We start from the raw sequence: 6,979 nt of genomic DNA, 5'->3' as shown, positions 1-6,979 counted from the left end.
AGCTCTACTATCTAGAATATATAAAGAATTGAAAAAAATCAGACCCCCCAAATTCAAAGACCCAATTCAAAAATGGGCATCCAAAATGAATAGACATTTCTCAGACAAAGAAGTAAAAATGGCAAATAAATATATGAAAAAATGTTCAACATCACTTGTCATTTGAGAGATGCAGATGAAAACAATACCTAGATTCCACCTCACCCCACAAAGAATGGTGGTTATCAAGAAATCAACCCATAACAAATGCTGGATGGGGTGTGGAGAGAAAGGAACCCTTCTCCACTGTTGGTGGGGGTGCAGACTGGTGCAACCACTATTTAAATCTGTATAGAGATACCCCAAAGAACTAGGACTAGAGGTCCCATTTGACCCAGCTATTCCCTTACTGGGTATCTTCCCCAAAGAATTAAAAGAATCATACCATAGTGATACATGTGCACCTGTGTTTATAGCGACACAGTTTGTAATAGCTAAGGTTTGAAAACAGCCCAAGTGCCCATCAACTGGAAACTGGATAAAGAAGATGTGGTTTTTTAAAATAAAATGAAGCACTACTCAGTCATAAAGAATGAGAAACTAGAGTCATTGATAGCTAAATTAATGCATATTGAGGCCATACTCTTAAGTGAAATAAATAGGACACACGTGTAAATACTGAATAGTAGCTCTAGTGTGAGAAACTGAAAGTGTAAATAAGGATGAAAATGATTAAAATGAATAATTGATAATTTGAAATAGGAAAAGGTCCAAAGGGGTAGGGGTGGTGGAAGGGGAAGGGGAAAGGGGAGAAAGGAAAGGAAAAATTATGAGGAAGAAAAAAAAAAAAGTCTATGTAAATAGAGAAGGGTGGTGGGGTTGAAGGGTGCATAAGTAATGGGGGAAAAATAAGAACTAAGGTACATCATGTACAGGTACAAACACCCAATGATAAATGTAAATGTATTGTATACCTAAAATGTACCAATTAGTATATAAATAAAAAAATTAAATATTGATTTCTAATGAGAGTCAAGTAGTATTACAAGCTGCTGCTACATGTAGAGACCAATATTATCTTAATTTTTGAAGCTCAAAAGACAGGCATCCAGGGGAAGAACTGGTTTCTACTAGCACACAAGCAGTTCCTATACATGACCCCCACTGGCTTGCCAATCAGATAGGAAATTAAATAGAAGACATTTTCAGGCATGTATTCTTGAAGGTCTAAGAAACATGAGAACTAAGTCCTTCAATTATTTTAAATTGCCAACTATTTATCAGGAAAAATAGGACATCCCTACATCCTGATTTGATAAAAGGAAATACTATAGTTTTTCCCAAGTCACAGTCTTGCAATATGTAGATGGTATGCTGTCATGTGCCCCCTCAGAAGAGCTTTCTAGCCAAGACATCTGCTCTGCTGAATTTTCTAACAGACAGGGGTTATAATATTTCTAGATCTAAGGCACAACTTTGAAGCCTTGAGGTAAAATATTTAGGCCTTATTACATCTAAGGGAACCCAAAGACTGGGGGAAGAAAGAATTAAACCAATTCTTTCCTTTCCACAGCCCAAGACTCTAAAGCAGTTAAGGAGATTCCTGGAAATTAGAGGCTTTTGTGGCCTTCAGATAGCAGAATATAGTGAGATTATGGGACCCCTCTATTAGCTTATAGAAAAACCCAAGAGACAGACACCTGGGAACCTCATTCCCAGACCGCACTCTAGAAGTTCAAACAAGCACTTCTAAGTGCCTAACTACAGGACACTATTTCAGATTGTATGTTAATAAAAGGTGAGACATGGCTTTGGGAGTGTTTCTACAACATCAGGGAGCTGCTCAACAGCTTGTAGGGTATTTCAATCATAAATTTGATATTATAGAGTCAGAGTAATTCATTAAAAGGGTGAGCCCTAAACAATATAGTTAAAACACTTTCATTCTCTTTCAAGAGGGAAAAAGCAGCCATTCGGGTTCTTTGATTATTGGTTTGATTTTTCTGCTTGGCAATGCAGTGGGAGTCAATCACAGCTTTTGTCTCTGGAGACATGTTTTGCTAAGGATGGCAGATCCACTCTGGAAAAGCTCCTGATCTTAATTGTTCTACACCTGAGATGGTTAAGATTTAGTTCTTGTGCTATACTTATAGGCACTCTTCTGTCCCTTCTCCACTGCCCTGCTCCTGAGAAATAATGCAGTTTGATTCAAGGTACTTCCCTTTTCTGTGGCTGCTGGATTTCAAGACAAATCTTCCAGAATGGTGAGTTTCCCCTCCCTGGAATCCTTCCAGAGTAAAACAACCTTCATTTATCACTGGGCAATATAGAAAACTGGTCTAGGTTTAATCTTGAAACTCTCAAAAGATAAATGTGAAAGTTTTAGTTCAGATTTATCTGTCTTTCAGCCCTCAGGGAAAACTAGAGAATGATAAGAAGAGCTAACCCAGCTCTGGCCACTTCTTTGTACCTCTAGTCAGCCGCCACTGGCACTGGATGAGATAAAATCTAAGGGGCACCTTAGACTGGGCACAGAACAAGAGGGATAGATGGGGATGCCTTCTTTTCCTTTGTTTCTTTTCTAAATAAAAAAAACTGTCATAAGTAGGCATCTGCAGCACAGCATGATGGAGCCTTGGCAGGCCTTCTTCCCTCACTGCTTGGAATTCATACTTAGCTCCAAAGAGTGTCACCTAGTCTCTTCTACATGTAAACCTGGACTGGGTGGACCCCCACTGGCAATAGTTAAAATTACCTTTAACAATTTGTCCCTTTAGAGGGAACAATTACATGTGGCTTTAAACAACGGTGGCTATAAAGGCAACCATGAGAAGCCTGTGTAGCTGGGTATTCTATTAAGACAAATCATCAGCTTAGGGCCCATCTGAAAGTGGTCTTTGCTTTCATAGGTGTAGAAGATTCTTATTCCTTTTGATTCTTATTACAAGAGATCTCTATTAATTGATCTACTAAGTTCTGAGTAGTCTTTTTATCATTATAAACCTAAAAATTATAAAAGTTATTATAATTCAACTTGGCCAAATACATCTGAGTGCACTCTGGTTTATAAACAAGTTGTCTTATGTGTGTCTGTCTGTTCAATTTGTTACATCATGTACAGCTATTATGTTTGAGCTTCTTTCTTTTGGCATTTTGGATTTTTTAAGATGTTTACATGTAACTCAAGTTGGCTTATAGATAAATGTAATTAAAGACATGATTCCCCCAGGTTGCCAGATGATCCAAATAATGTCAACTGGTTTTACAAATACAGTACATATTGTTGTCTATGTATAACTTGGGACTCTATCATTGGTCAAAATAATGTGTTAATTGTTATGATCTGGCTCTCACAGGTCATCTAAAAATCTGTTAAGATAATTAAAGACTCTTGGGCTTAGGAAAACTATGGGACAGGACTCCCCTTGGTAAATAAAGGAGTAGCTGGCTGGAAAAAATTTATTCCAGCCTTTGTTCACAAAGGGGATTCCAGTAATTTCCATAGCTTTGTGGGAAATGCATTGCTAAACATATCATTGTGATAGGTATACATTGGTCATGGGCCAAGTTTTCTGTGAAAAAACAATAAAGTTTTATTTAAAATGTTCTTGGTACAAACCAAAATTAAATGACAAGAGGTTTCACGTAACTGATATTCATTGTTATTTCATGGTGCACTAAATATCATTCATGCCTTCTGGGTGTACAGGTCTTCTAAGGTACTGTTTTTGGTAATGATCTTTTTTGACTCAGGTGTCTGCCTTTCTCTTACACTCCAGCTACTTGTGATAAGAGGTTCATGTCAAGCCAGCATGAGAAAACCAGTCAAATAATAGTTATCTTAAAAACTTATGTGATATATGTTATATGTGTCACCACACTTAGGGATGCTCAGTCACCAAACAGTCAGAACAATGTCACACTAAAATTAGAGGCTAGACATTATGAACTCCTAAGAGACATTTATAGGCCAATATGTATGTTCTCTTTATTTTTATTTTTTATATGTATGTTCTCTTTAGATGGCATCCAACTAAAGGATAACAAATAAGAGTTTTCTTTATGTCATTTAATGTCTTGCAATCAGATGAAGGTGTTTGGCTGAAAGACTATTCTGTACTAAGATAGACATGTAAATGTTACAAAGACAATGTCATCGTGATTGTCATGCTAAAATACTATGTGTGGCTCTTGGTCTTAAATTTCTCTATAATATGTAACTGTTGTCTTTTAACATTCTACAGGGATTCAGCTACTAAAACAACCATGGTTGGTAAAAAATAACAGCCCTCTAACTGTGCTTTATACTTCAAAAGTGCTTGATGTCTTAACTATTATAATAGTTAAGCTCACTGCTCCTACTAAAATACTTATGTCACTGATCTTCTCTTCTGGGTGTTCAACAACTAAAATTTGGAGACCAAAACTAAAAAGGTAACTGGGCTAAGAGGACAGCCAATATTTTGGCCCTGGCCCCTCAAGGTCAACAAAGATCCAGGACACAAAGGTTCCTTTCCTATAGGATCCTACATCTTTGGTAAGTCACTCAACCTCCTAAGCAGGGAGATTGCTGGGCATCAGAGGACAAATGTACCATGTGCCAAAGGTGTGTCACCAAGAGAGAAAAGTCTCTCATGCTTTCACTGAAAGTAACGTGGTCAAGCAAGGCCATGACCCATCCTGACGGCTGACACTGACAGAGGAGCTGAGAGGCTCTATGCATGATTCCAAAGTAATGTCTGAGGAGACTTAACTGACCTTGATAGGTAGCAAGAGGTTCATACTGATTGACAGGTCTCACTTTAACTTGGTCTTAAAGACCCAGCAGAAAAGAATAACCAAAAGAGGTATAAAATAATGCCATAGTAATAAAGCTAGATGTAAAAAGGGGCTCCAGTCGTTGACCCCTTCTGGCAGTTTCCAGCTCTACCAGCAGCCGACCATGATTATGGATCATTAGAAAAAAAAACTATGGTAAAATCTATAAGAGCTCAGCTAGAGTTTTATATTTATTAGTGAAATTTGTTCTTCAAATTGTCTCATCTTCCTACAGCTGCAACTAGAGAGACTTATGACAAAGTATCAGACTTATAGATAACCTCTTATCAATAAAAGAATCTAAGAGTCAGCAGGTTACTGTCACTATTTCAATTTCTAAGTGTGACTTTCTTCCCAACCTCCCCTTCCATTCTAGTGTGCTCATGCTTAGATTATACACGCTCCAATCTCTTAAAAGTTTTTGCTTATTCTTGCCTAAAGTCTGCCAAACTCCAAGCAGTCATACAAATGGAACCAATGACACATGTGTGAGACTTCTTTTACCGGGATTCACCAGATCGACCTTGTAAGCAGCTCATAACTGCTAAACTATACAATATGACTCCTATGTTCAATTTTGAAGTCCCCTGGACCTTCTCCTTATCCTTTTTGTGTGAGGCTATTACTAGTTTCTCCTGGTGGAGACCCTTGTTGGCTATATTCATAGCACTCCTGCTGACCTTATAATTTGGCCCATGTATTAACTGTTTCTTTGTCTTTGTCTCCTCCAGACTTAAAGCCACACGGCTACAAGATGACAATGCCTGGAACCTATTGAGGTCCTTTAGATAGACTGTAGAGTAACTCTAACTGCTGATCACAACTATGACCCTCTTCAGCTGGAAGAGGCAGAACTGTCTTCACCTTTTGGCCCCCGACAGCAGTTAGGGGTCCTTCTTCAGAGGGGGGAATATTATAGATAGATAAGTTAATTAGATATCTTGTTGGCAGGTAGACAGGGCCTGCCTTAAGGTGCCAGCTCTCCAGGAGCCAACACAGCAAGGAACCAACATGGAGAACAACTGAGGCACATTCACTGGTTAGCATTATAAAAAGGAAAAGAAGTACTACTTCCCCTAGAGATAAATAGCAGTGACTGATATTCTAAATGGGAAATTCCTTGTATGTGACTTCTCTTCCCATTTGATCCCCATTTAATCAATATTACCTGGGTGACTGTACTTGTAATCTTATTAGTTGGTCATGGTTTTGTCCCACCTCATGCCCACCTTGTAAATTTCCATTGGGTCTTATAGTGTTGTCCCACTTTGTACCCACTTCACCACATGGCTTTGCTGTATAAAACATCTTTGAAAAGTGGGGTGGGCCAGCAACCCACTTTCTGGTCCCCCTTCTGTGTCTATTAGACAGAAGCTTTCTTTCTCTCAATAAATTCTTCCCACTCTTAAAAAAATATTTTTACAGCAGAACTTTTTGTGCTGAATTTTAATGATCTGCCTTAGTTCCCTGTCTCTTTTACCATAACAGATTGGATTCCATGAGAGTAGGAACTGTGCCTACTTTACTTGTCAGGCTCCAAGTTCCTGCCCCTTTGCCTGGAGCATAGAAGGAGCTTGATACTGATCAATGTATGAAGGGTGAATGAACTCGTATAAAGTTGGCCCCACAGAAGTATTGCTAACCACAACTGGACAGTCAGTTTGGATGTTAGTTTAGAGACTTAGTCCTCCAATGACTGATGGGTAGGGATACTGGAAACAAGACTGGGAGTTAAGTTAAGCAGAACTCCTATGAGTGAGAAGCATACAAATCTATTTCCTAATTAATTTAAACATACACATAGCTAATTAAAATATGCAGAGTGCAGGTAAGATCTTGTTTAATCACTAATCTCTACTGGTTAATCGCAGTGCCTACAGCCATGTCTCAGTCTCTGTTGGGCTCCCAGTGTGCGACTCAGCCCCACCCTCAGTGCCTGAGTCACTTCGTCTGCATGCTCTCAGTGAAGTCCTTGTCCCCCTCCCACAATGCCTATCCTGTTTCTGTGGCCTCTGCAAGCTTGGCATTGCATCAGCCAAGCCCAGGCAGAGGGCTGGTGGCTGTTTTTATGGCTCATAGTTCTGCTTCCAGTTTGTGGCCAGCCTGGGCATGCTACCCCCATACCCTAGGATGGCCCATCCTTATCCTGTTGCTGTCTGTTCTCCTACATCTATGTTGAGCC

This window comes from Heterocephalus glaber, unplaced genomic scaffold (assembly GCF_053883595.1).
Source record: "Heterocephalus glaber isolate CG9 unplaced genomic scaffold, H.glaber_assembly_v1.0 deba00001610, whole genome shotgun sequence".
In the NCBI taxonomy this organism is placed as follows: Eukaryota; Metazoa; Chordata; class Mammalia; order Rodentia; family Bathyergidae; genus Heterocephalus; species Heterocephalus glaber.
The sequence above is the reverse complement of the archived record's forward strand: the minus strand, read 5'-3'. Positions refer to the sequence as shown.